This window comes from Garra rufa, chromosome 24 (genome assembly GCF_049309525.1).
Source record: "Garra rufa chromosome 24, GarRuf1.0, whole genome shotgun sequence".
Lineage (NCBI taxonomy): Eukaryota > Metazoa > Chordata > Actinopteri > Cypriniformes > Cyprinidae > Garra > Garra rufa.
Genome location: NC_133384.1, coordinates 35,660,103 through 35,673,601, shown reverse-complemented (window position 1 = coordinate 35,673,601; position 13,499 = coordinate 35,660,103). Strand labels below are relative to the sequence as shown.

Genomic DNA, 13,499 nt, shown 5'->3' with positions numbered 1-13,499 from the left:
GTTACACACTTGAAGGCTTTTCTGAGGTAAGGTTAAATTTGACGTTGTTTTTGTTTATAAACCGTTTCATTGACGTTTTCCCTTTATATTTCAACATACCTTTAGATGTTCATTCATGTTTATTCATGTTATGTCTAAAAATAAAGAGGAAGATTGGTTCACTCCAGCTTCGCGCTGCAGTTTGTTGGTTACAGCGATCTGTCACGCCACATTATAGCGTCAAAACTACATTTATTTTTTTAAATTTTGTAATTACATTGAAATCATTTGAAAGCTGGGTCGTTTATCATGTCAAAATTAACGTTGTTTCGTTAAAATGTGGTTTCTTCACAACCGCATTTTGCTACCTCAGTCGTGCGTCACGTGACCACGTAACGTAACTCATGAATATTAATAAGACCAACAATGAAATTGATAAATATAAATAAATATAAAATCATATATCATAAGTTACACTTTCATCATGTATTAATCTGTACATCGGGTCTATAGTTCAAATGTAATTAAATAAGGAATAAAACATTTAAACTATTCTAGTCATATATCTATTGACATAGACTTATACACTTTTGTTAACAGTTTAAATACACCTTGCAGAATCTGTTAATTATGTTACAGAATGTTAATTATTTTACCAAAATAAGAGGGATCATACAAAATAAGGGATCATACTAAATGCATGTTATTTTTTTATTTAGTACTGACCTGAATAAGATATTTCAGATAAAAGATGTTTACAAATAGTCCACAAGAGAAAATAGTAGTTGAATTTATAAAAAATATGTTGTTACCTGAATGATCCACAGCTGTTTTAAATTTTTTGTTTTTTAGTGATAGTTGTTCATGAGTCCCTTGCTTGTCCTGAACAGTTAAACTGCCTGATGTTTAACTGAATAATTTCGGTTGCCGAACATTCGGTGCATCCCGAATTTTTTAAGTTAATGCGTTAAACTGACAGCCTTAGTTTAAACATGAAATATATACAGTCAAGCCCGAAAGTATTCATACCCCTGCCCTGGCAAAGTTACTTTTATTCAACCAGCATTTTTTTTTTTTTTTTTTTTGGACTGGAAATGACACAGGCTTCTCCCAAAAGATAAGACTATGTACAAGAGGCAACATTGTGGAAAATAATATTTCTCAGCTTTTATTTACATTTTAACAAAAAGTGGCATGTCCAAAATTATGGGAAAATCCAAAGTTCTATACCATTCCAAATAGTGAAAGCTGTTCTAAAGCATCCTAATTACCCTGATTCATTGGGAACAGCTGTTTTAATCAACTCAACAGGTAAAAGAAAAACAGAAGCTCTCTGCTGTTGGTTTGTAGACAGTCATGGCTAAGACAAAGGAGCTCATGGAGGACCTGCGGCTGTGCATTGTGGCTGCTCACAAGTCAGGAAAGGGCTATAAGACCATATCTAAATGCTTTGAAGTTCCAGTGGCTACAGTGCAAAGTATTATTAAAAAATACAAGATGTTCCGCACTGTGAAAAATCTCAGAGGACGTGGTTGGAAGCCAAAAGTGACACCTGTGCTGGCCAGGAGGATAGTGAGAGAGGTAAAAAAAAGATCCAAGGATCACCACCAAGGCCATCCTGATGAATCTATGCTCTGCTGGTGGCAAAATCTCAAGGCAGATAGTCTGCACACCACTGGGCTCCACGGACGCATACCAAGGAGGACACCACTTCTCCGGATAAGGCACACAAAAGCCCGCTTGGCCTTTGCAAATGTTCATCTGGACAAAGAAGACGACTTCTGGTCTTCTGTTTTATGGTCAGATGAAACAAAAATTGAATTGTTTGTCCACAATGATGTAGCCTTTGGTGTAAAAAAGGAGAAGCCTTCAACCCTAAGAACACCATCCCCAAAGATCAGGGTGATGGCAAGGAGACCCTCCAACCTGAAAGAGTTGGAGCTCATCGCTAAAGATGAGCAAAAATACCAGTGGAGACATGCATAAAGCTGGTCAGCAATTATAGGAATCGTTTGATTGCTGTAATAGCCAATAAAGGCTTTTCTATTGATTATTGAGAAGGGTATGAATAATTTTGGACATGCCACTTTTTGTTCAAATGTAAATAAAAGCTGAGAAATTTTTTTTCTCTACAATGATGCCTCTTGTATATCGTCTTATTATGTTTTGGGAGAAGCCTGTGTCATTTCCGGTCAAAAAAGTAATTTTAAGTCAGAATTTGCCAGGGGTATGAATAATTTCGGGCTTAACTGTATATATTTCTGCAATACATTAATATAATAATGTTCACACTGCAGCCCTGACTGACCATAAATGTTTCCGTGGGTCATGAGTAATTACCATCACCTCAGTTACTATGTAACCATTCTGACATCATCTGCCCTGATGATAAATATATTCCAGGGCTCCGAGTAGTAAGCCGATACGTTGAAGGAATCCTCAGGCACTCAGCCACACGGATGCTCTACAATCCTATAAATACGACACCAGAAAAATATAGGTGGCATAAACTGACCTCACAGTTTTAGACTTTCTTCTGTATATTTTTACACTTAAGACCTACGAGTAAGTTGTCTTCTGAGAATTGGAAAATATAGCTGTACATTTTATTAAAAGTGATGACCATGCACATAGGTTAGAATGTAATGGTTAGGGTATCTGCTTGTGTTTTGATGTAAGAATCCAGACTTTTTAACTGAAAAAAATATTGCTCAAATTTCTTTACTTGGTCCTGCAGAGATGTATATATATATATATATATATATATATAATATATTTCCTAGTCTCAGCATCTGTTGTTAATATAACCATATAGGCTATGTGCTAAATTCTTGTTTTGGACTTGAAGGTGTCGATGCAACTTTGTCAAGATGTTTCCACTGTGATGAGGAGAAACTCTCTCTGATCATGTGTGTCTGAAATAGCAGCATGCCTAACATCCGCCTCGTTCCTTGGAGGGCAACTTGTTACCATGGTGCTTGTTAAAAGGCCATGGTAACATCGTAACCTCTCTTATGTCAGGCCAGGAATCTGCCCGCCGACCACACCGATATCAGATGGCAAGCATCTTACAGTTCGGCTCTTATGGTCAGGCAAATAACTGTGAAAAATGACTGACATCAAATTATAATGAGCCGTAACCACAGATATGCTGTGATTTGTTTTAGGTAAACCCAAGAGGATGTGCCACTCGAAATCTTTTGCACTACGTTTGCACTTCAGATTGACGAAACTCCTTGCGAATCATTCCTGCTTAGTGATGTTTTTCAATGGCCATAATATTTTAAAATGTAAGTAGGATGGATTAGGAAAGCTCTGCTTCCTTTGTAGGATGTTGTTACTCTTTTGGGTTTGTATAAAATATGAGCCGTCAACACATGATGCCATTTGTATGTCTTCACCACTGTTTTTTTTTTAAGGCCGTATTGCATTTCAAACCACAAGAACAACTTTACTTGGCATTTAAAAATACAACTTAAAACTCTTTAAATGATTGCAATAAATATTAATTAACCACATTTAAATTTAATTTACGTATATCATAGTTAATTCTGATATACTTCAATATTTATATTTATAAGTAATTATTTTGTGTAATTAATTAATTTGTTTGTTAAATTTCTTCAAAGATTTGTGGCATTAAAATTTTATTTCAATCCTTAAAGCAGCTGAAAAAAGGCCTTAAAACTGTGATTGCAGTAACCCCATTTAAATGTAATTTACGTTTGTTATAATATGATTTTATACACTTATTTACATTTATAAGTAATTATTTTGTTTAATTGATTAATTAGTTTTTGTTAAGTATGCTCAAAGATTTGTGGCATTTAATTGTCTTTTAATCTTTAAAGTAACTGAAATAAAGACTGCCCTAAAACTCTTTAAATTATTGCAATAAATATTATTAACCCCATTTTCAATTTAATTTACACATGTAATAATTTGCTTTTGTATACTTCAGTATTTATAAGTAATTATTTTGTTTAATTAATTAATTAATTAATTTGTATGCTTGTTAAATTTTATCAAAGTTTTGTGGCATTCAATTTTTTTTCAATCCTTAAAGCAGCCTTTAAAATCTTTAAATTATTGCAATAAATATTAATTAACCACATTTAAATTTAGTTTACATATAATATAGTCAGTTCTTATATACTTCAGTATTTATAAGTAATTATTTTGTTAATATAATTAATTAGTTTAAAATTAAAATTTTTATTTCAATCCTTAAAGCCTTAAAACTCTTTAAATGACTTGCACTAAATATTAATGAACCCCCTTTAAATTTAATTTATGTATGTTATAATTTGCGTTTTATATACATCAATATTTAAATCTATAAGTTATTATTTTGTTTAAGTAATTAATTAATTAATTTGTTAAATTTCCTCAATGTTTTGAGGCATTCAATTTTTATATATTTATTTGCATTTATTTATTTATGCATTTATTTTTCTCTTTCAGTGTTTGCTGCTTAGACTTATTATTATTATTATTGTTTTTTGTTTTGTTTTTTCTAATAAAGGTTAAAAAAACATCTTTCAAATACTGATTCATTAATTTATGAGTTTTGGAATTAGAAATTTAATCACTAATTAGCAATTAGATCATATTTTCTAATCCAAAATATGATCAAAGATCACATATGTGGACTTGTTCAGGAAATTTCGCTATTGAAAATGTAAAATTTGTAACAAAAAATGAACAAAATGACTCAAAATGGTTCATTTTGTTGAATGGGATTCAAAGATCAAACCAGTAAAATGATCCGATCTGATCCGGCTCCAAATGTTATTACTGTATACAGGTTTCAATTTAAATTTAAGCTGCACAAATTTCACTCTTTACCTACTATAAGTCATAATATTTACCATTATAAATTAAAAGTAAATAACTCCTGGCTTACAACAGTAACACTTAAAAATTTTTTATAATTATTATGGTTTATGTTTGATGACACCTCACTAGAAAGTTTGTCTTATTGGTTCACTAAAGATGAATGTGTGTGTGTGTTTCAGAGGGATTAAGGCGATACTCAACACAGTGTACTGCACGCTGGATTTAGCACATTAGGACAGTAAGCTCCCTGTCTTAACACAATTCCACTCACACACAAACACACATACACAAACGCCAGCTCCCGCAGAGCTACTAAACATCCATCTATCACTCAGGCAATTCATATGTTATGCAGATTGTGTTATAAAAACACCAGGTCACACTTTACCAAATCAGCGAATCTGGGTGGTAGATAATGCAGCACGTAATGAAACCGATGCCGAGGCGGCTGTCTATATTTGTGCACGTAAGTGACTGATGAGCCAAAGTGGCTAAAGGTCTGAGACGCAGTCTGTCAGCATTGTGCCCCTAAGCCAAGCACTTGATCCCGGGTCACTCCAGGGAAATGTAATTACAGATTTAATTCATTAGCATTGCGACTAGTTTCTAATTATGGTAAAATTTGGACTGATTAGACATGCTCCTTCCTTTTACAAGTTTGAAATCCCAAAATTTTATTATAGTACATGTTGCATTGTCGCACTGTCTGTGTCATAAATAGACTTTAGTGCTCAGTGCTTATGAGGTGATTCTTTAAGTTACAGACTTTTGAGCTGTAAGGCAGATTGTTGTTGGCAATATACTGTTCTGGCAGCTAGAGTCATAATAAATAACTGTATAGATACAGTATCTCAGTCATAGGCTGTTGACGTATTCAAACTGTTCTCAAGTTTCAAGCATGCATTGCGTGTGTGTTTTTATGTGCGTTTTGTTTATTTGTAAATGAGCAACCCAGCGTTACTGATAGAGGCCACATTAAAAATGTCAGGGTTTGGTTTTTGATTAAATGCAAAATATTAGCATTTTCACTAGTAGTCTCAGACTTTTTTATAAGAAATTAAAATTGATTGACATCTGCACTTTATGACGCACTTTATGTTGTTATGGAAGCCTGTTTCCGCCACTGAATAAAAAAAGGTTATTGCGACTTTTTATCTCACAATTCTTTTTTCTTAGAGAATTGCATAGTACAAACTCGCAATTCTGCCTTTTTTTCTCAGAATTGTGAAATATAACTCACAATTGCGAGTTATATAGTCAGAATTGTGAGATATAAACTCACAATTGGGAGAAAAAAGTCAGAATTGTGAGATACAAAGTCGCAATTGCAAGTTATAAAGTCAGAATTGCGCAATACCTCAATTTATACAGCAATTCTGAGAAATGAAGTCGCAATTGCGTGATATAAACTTACAATTCTGTGAGCATATCAGTCTTTTTTCTCCTCAAAACTGGACCTTATAACCTATAAAAAATACAAGATACAAACTCGCAATTGCGGAAAAAAAAAAGTCAGAATTGCAAGCTTATATCTCACAATTCTGACTTTATTTCTCACAGTTGTGTTTATATCCCGTAATTCTGACTTTATAACTTGCAATTAAGTATATATCTCACAATTCTGAGAAAAAAGTCAGAATTGTGAGATGTAAATTCGCAATTGCGAGAAAAATAGTCTGAATTGAGAGTTCACATCTTGCAATTCTGACTTTATTTCTTCCAATTGTGTGATTATATCATGCAATTCTGACTTTATATGTAGCAATTCTGAGGGGAAAAAAAGGAAAAATTGAGTTTACATCTCACAATCTCACAACTCGCAATTCTGAGTTTATATCCCGTAATTCTGACTTTATAACTTGCAGTTGTGAGTATAACTTGTCAGAATCTCGCAATTGCGAGAAAAAAAGTCTGAATTGAGAGTTCATATCTTGCAATTCTAACTTTATATCTCACAATTCTGAGGAAGTCAAAATTGCAAACTTGTATCTCACAATTCTGACTTTATATCTCACAATTCTGAGGAAGTCAAAATTGCAAACTTGTATCTCACAATTCTGACTTTATATCTCGCAATTGTGAGTTTATACCCCGCGATTCTGACTTTATAACTCGCAATTGTGTTTATATCTCACAATTCCGAGAATAAAAGTCAGAATTACGAGTTTATAAGACGCAACTCTGACTTTATTTCTCCCAATTGTGAGATTACATTGTGCAATTCTGAATTTATATTTCGCAATTCTGACTTTATATCTCACAATTCTGTAAAAAAAGTCAGAATTGCGAGTTTATATCTCGCAATTTTGACTATATTTCTTGCAGTTGTGAGATTATATCCCACAATTCTGACTTAATTTCTTGCAATTGTGAGTTTATATCTCGCAATTCTGACTTTATATCTCGCAATTCTAATTTTAGATGTCGAAATTCTGAATTCATAACTAGCAATTCTGACTTTATATCTCACAATTCTGAGAAAAGAGATCAGAAAAAAAGTCAGAATTGTGAGATAAAAAGTTGCAATTACCTCTTAAAAGATTTGTCATAAACGGGCTGTAAGTTTTTGGTTTTTATTTCTTTTTTGTAAAGGAATTTTTTTGGCAAAGATGCATTTTTTTTTTAACAAAACTGATGTTAACATGGTTACAAAATAAATAAATGCTGTTTTTTTTAACTTTCTATTCATTTGTGAAGCCCAAAAAATTGAATGCATCATGTTTCCACAAAAATATGAAGCAGCACAACTGTTTTCAACATTGTTAATAATCAGAAATATTTCTTGAGGAGCAAATCTTCATATTAGAATGATTTCTGAATGATCGTGTGACACCGAAGACTGGAATAATGATGCTGAAAATTCAGCTTTGCATCACAGAAATAAATTATGTTTTAAAATATATTCACATATAAAGCAGCCATTTGAAAATATAATAATATTTCACAATATTCCTAATTTTACTGTATTTTTTATCAAATAAATTTAATTTTTCAAGTAATTTTTCTTTCATTAAAACAAAAAATTGGTAGACTTGGTAGTGTTACAAAATGTAAAATTTTCTTTTACCAACTGCCTTGCATAAATGTTGTATAAATATTAATTTAATGAGAAAAAATGTCCAAAAACAGGAGATATTAAAATATATTATCTTTAAATAAGATCATTATGATCTCAAATGGTTTTAAAAAAATGTTTATTCATGTTTTTATGTGTGCAACTTTTTTTCTTAATTAGAAAAACATAACCAAGTGCAACTTTAAATAGAAGGCTGAGTTGTTGTTTTTTTAAATATTGCATTTGGATGTTAACAAACCCTATTAAATCAGCTCTCCAGAGTGTTCTTTCACACTAGTAAAGTCTCTGAAACTGAAGTGGTGATTATCAGCATATGGTGGTATTTTTAGAGCACGACTCTCCCCAGGGCTTCTGTGGCATTACCATATCGGACAACAGCATCTGGAAGAACCCTTAAAAGAGCACGACGGTGTGTAAATCAACACTTCTGACAGACCGCTGATCGGATTTACAGCCGTTCATTCAAAAGGTGGGGCAAGGTAGCAAAGATTAAACTGAGAAACAATTTGATTTGCCATGGGAAAAGATGACGTGATTTTCTAATGCTATTTTGTGTGCTAAGTATAGCAATATCTTTCCTTGCAGTTGACTTCTCTTGTTTTTCACTCAATCCACGATGAATAAAGTTGTCTAATAAACTGATTTACAAACCGGATGGTGAGGTGAAAATAGAAATGGCAAAAGGTCATCATGAGATATTTATATCGTACTGTGGAGTGTGGAAGACAAGAACAGACCAACGTTTCGAGATCTCCATCAAAATGTGTTTAGGTTTTGTGGCATGTGATACACGGTCTAGTCTGTCATGTGGCCGTTGGCTTGGATTTAGTGAAGGTCTCGAGGGTCACGCTTTTATTAGCATCTGAACTGTTAATTGGATCCCGGTAGGGACTTACACTCTCGCTCTAAGTGAAAGAGCGCAGATAAAATGTGGCTCCAGGTTTCAGATTCTGCTCGTCTTAAATTAGGCGTCGCCTTTTCCAATATCTCCTAATCCTTTGACAAATGTGTAGGGTTTAGGATTCATGCATAAACAGACTAATAAACTTAATGTGATGCATATTTGTCAGTCATTCATCAATGATTTGTGTGATATAAACTGAATGTGTTTTAAACGCACAGAAACTAGGTTTAGTTTATATATTTATCAGCAATAAATCCAATCTAATCGCTTTGATTGCAAGCATTTTAATTTATAGTGCAATTCAGACTTTTTCTTGTAATTCTGAGTTTAGATTTTGTGATTGTAAATTTATATCTCATAATTCTGACTTTTTTCTTGCAATTCTGACATTTTTCTTTTAATTTTGAGTTTATATCTCACAATTCTGACTTTTTTCTTTCAATTCTGACATTTTTCTTTCAATTCTAAGTTTATATCTTGCAATTGTAAGTTTATATTCTTTAATTCTGACTTATCTCGCAATTCTGACTTTTTACTTGCAATTCATAATTTCTATCTTAACTTTTTTTCTCTAAATTCTGACTTTATATCTTGCAAATTCTGGCTTTTTCCTTGTAATTCTGACTTTTTCCTTGCAATTCTGACTTTTTTCTTTCAATTCTGACTTTTTTCTTTCAATTCTGACTTTTTTCTTTTAATTCTGACTTTATATCTTGCAAATTCTGGCTTTTTCCTTGTAATTCTGACTTTATATCTTGCAAATTCTGACTTTTTTCTTTCAATTCTGACTTTTTTCTTTCAATTCTGACTTTTTTCTTTTAATTCTGACTTTATATCTTGCAAATTTGGACTTTTTCCTTGCAATTCTGACTTTTTTCTTTAAATTCTGAGTTTATATCTTGCAATTCTAAGTTTATATTTTTTAATTCTGACTTTTTTCTTTTAATTCCGAGTTTATATCTTAACTTTTTTCTCTAAATTCTGACTTTATATCTTGCAAATTCTGGCTTTTTCCTTGTAATTCTGACTTTTTCCTTGCAATTCTGACTTTTTTCTTTTAATTTCTTTTAATTTCTAATTTTTTCTTTTAATTTAATTTCGAGTTTATATCTTGCAAATTCTGACTTTTTTCTTTCAATTCTGACTTTTTTGTTTTAATTCTGACTTTATATCTTGCAAATTCTGACTTTTTCCTTGCAATTCTGACTTTTTTCTTTCAATTCTGAGATTATGTCTTGCAAATTTGGACTTTTTCCTTGCAATTCTGACTTTTTTTCTTTCAATTCTGAGTTTATGTCTTGCAATTCTAAGTTTATATTCTTTAATTCTGACTTTATCTTGTAATTCTGACTTTTTTCTTTTAATTCCGAGTTTATATCTCACAATTTTGGCTTTTTTCTTGCAATTCAGCCTTTTTTTCTTTTAATTCCGAGTTTATATCTCACAATTTTGACTTTTTTCTTTCAATTCTGACTTTTTCTTTTAATTCTGACTTTATATCTAGCAAATTCTGACTTTTTCCTTGCAATTCTGACTTTTTTCTTTCAATTCTGAGATTGTCTTGCAAATTTGGACTTTTTCCATGCAATTCTGACTTTTTTCTTTAAATTCTGACTTTGTTCTTTCAATTCTGAGTTTATATCTTGCAATTCTAAATTTATATTCTTTAATTCTGACTTTATCTTGTAATTTTGACTTTTTTCTTTTAATTCCGAGTTCATATCTCACAATTTTGACTTTTTTCTTGCAATTCCGACTTTTTTCTTTTAATTCCGAGTTTATATCTCACAATTTAGATTTTTTTCTTTCAATTCTGGGTTTATCTCGCAATTCTGACTTTTTACTTGCAGTTCTGAATTTCTATCTTGCCAATCTTACTTTTTTCTTGTTTTAATTTTCAGTTTATATCTCGCAATTCTGAGTTTATATTCTGCAATTCTGACTTTTTTTCTTGCAATTCTGACTTTTCTCTTGTAATTCTAAGTTTATATCTTACAATTCTGACTTTGATTTTTCTTTCAATTCTGACTTTCTCCTTACAATTCTGGCTTTTTTTTTTTGCAATTCTGAATTTATATTTTGCAGTTCTGACTTTTCTTTCAATTCTGAGTTTATATCTAGCAATTCTGACTTTTTTCTCAGAATTCTGCCTTTTTTCTTGCAATTCAGATGTTTTAATAAAGTGAATTTTCACAATGAATTGATTCTAAACATGCATTTTGAAATTATAATTATTTAAATGAAACCAAATAGATGCGAGAACTTCTTTCTAATATGCATCACATTATATTTTTTAGTTATGTTAAAACTGTGTAATCTACATATATACAAATTTTATATGCAATTCAAACACATTTTAAATTTAGGCCTAATTATTTTTTGAGTGCACATTAAGCTTTTAAAGTTTCATGTGACACACTTAATGCAGACATTATCAGGCTTGTGGTCTGAATGATCTGTAAGCCGCTGGTCAGTGTGGAATTGTGCTAAGACCAGCAGATGAGCGCCGGACACGTTCACCGTATGTGCTTTATCTCGCCCCGTTCTCACAATGTCACACGGTTTCTCGTCTTTCAGACTCAGTAGAATGAGATGGGGGAAAAAAACATAAACTACTGTGACAGGTGGAAGAAATATATTTCACGACCGTATACCTCCAAATCACAGTCTGTCTGACAGAGCGTAAGGTTTTATGAGCGCCAGTTTAACTTTATGGTGAACTGTTAATGGAGTGTCGTGCAGATAGACAGTCGCCATTATTTACATCCACATACTTATGAAATGATGTCACGTTATATATAGACATCTTTCTATCTATATATCTATTTATCTATATGTCTGTCTATCACAAAGTGATATTACTGGCATGCTAAAAAGACTTTGCATTGCAAACATGTTGGTAACATAAAGTACATGCACATTACACAAAATAAATAAACTAAAATAATAAAAAACATGTAAAAACTAGATGAGTAAACGTTTGCAAGTTGGCTTGAGAAAGCCTAGCCTGAAAGTTTGAAGCAGTTATAAAAGCTTAAAATATAAAATTTTAGAAAGATGATGTTGCTATCATATAATATAACACGTCTAATATAATTTAACATGTTGCTAGCATGTTTTTAGCATGATTAGCATGCCGTTAGCACGTTGCTAACATAATTAGCATGTTATTTAAATTTTGCTAGCATGATTAGCATGTTAACAACATGTTGCTAGCGTGTTTTAAACATGATTTGCATGTTGTTAGCATGATTAGCATGTCAAATCATATTTGAACTTGTGATAGCATGTTGCTAGTATGATTTAACATGATTTAGCATTCTGCTAGCATGTTTTAGCATGTTAAATAACAAAAATAACATTATTTAACATGCTGCTAACATGGATCAACACCCATGTCACTAGCATGGATTAGCATGTTGACCATGACCATGCTGCTAGCATGTTGCTAACATGAATTAGTTTGATGGTAGCATGTTTTAACATATTTCTAGCATGATGCTAGCATTATTTGACAATAATAACATGATTTAACATGTTGTTAACATGGATTAACATGTCATTAGCATGGATTAGCATAAATTAGCATGTTGCTAGTATGAATTAACAAAAATTACCATGCTGCTAGCATTTTTTAACATGTTGCTAGTATGATTTAACATGTTAACATGAGTTAGCATGTTGCTAACATTATTTAACAATAATAACATGTTTAACATGCTCTAACATGGACTAACACGATAACATGTTTTAGCATTTCGTTAGCATGTCTTAGCATAAATTAGCATGTTTCTAGTATGATTTAACATGTTAACATGAATTAGTATGTTCGTAGGACATTTTAACACATTGTTAGCACAAATTAGCATCTTGCTAGCATTATTTAGCAAAAAAAAACAAAAAAAACAATTAAAACCAACCTAGACTGGGTGGCTGGTCTTAGCTGGTCTCTTAAAGGAACACTCCACTTTTTTTGGAAATAGGCTCATTCTCCAACTCCCCCCGAGTTAATAAGTTGAGTTTTACCGTTTTGAAATCCATTCAGCCGTTCTCCGGTTCTGGCGATATCACTTTTAGCAACGCAGCACCTGAAATTAGTTCCCAGCTGGGTAACTTTCAATGTGACCGGCTTTTTGAAATTTTTATATTACTGCGCCTGCTTCGGCCATATTACGGCAGCAAACTTCCTTGACTATTACGCCGGAATGGAGTGTAGTTCCTAATCTTATCGGCCTAGAAAATCACAGCTTTATATTTTCCGCCGGTCTTAGTACGCGATATAACTACAGAAGAGTCAAGTTTTAAATAGGACAAATATCAAAACTCGTTGGTCATTTTTGAACGCGATGCTATTGGTCTAATAGGATTCAATGATCTATGCTAAGCTATGCTAAAAGTGATATCGCCAGAACAGGAGAACGGCTGAATGGATTTCAAAACGGTAAAAATCAACTTATTAACTCGAGGGGAGTTGGAGAATGAGCCTATTTCCAAAAAAAGTGGAGTGTTCCTTTAAGTGGCTCTATTTGCATGTAATCGGCAACACATTGAATTATAGATATAGACATTTACACGAAACAAACAAAAAAAATTTGTTAAAGTAAAAAGTAAAAATAATAATAATAATAATAATAAAAAAATACAAATTAAATATAATACTTATTATATGAAAAATAATAAGTAAAAACATAAAACAATAAA

At 32.0% G+C, this 13,499-nt stretch overlaps 1 protein-coding gene across 2 annotated transcripts in view; it reads right to left on the bottom strand.

Moving 5' to 3' along the window:
* The window catches only part of mybpc2b (myosin binding protein Cb), a 39,352-nt gene that overhangs the window by 24,615 nt on the left and 1,238 nt on the right, over nucleotides 1–13,499 (bottom strand). The gene's annotated exons all lie outside the window — the stretch shown is intronic.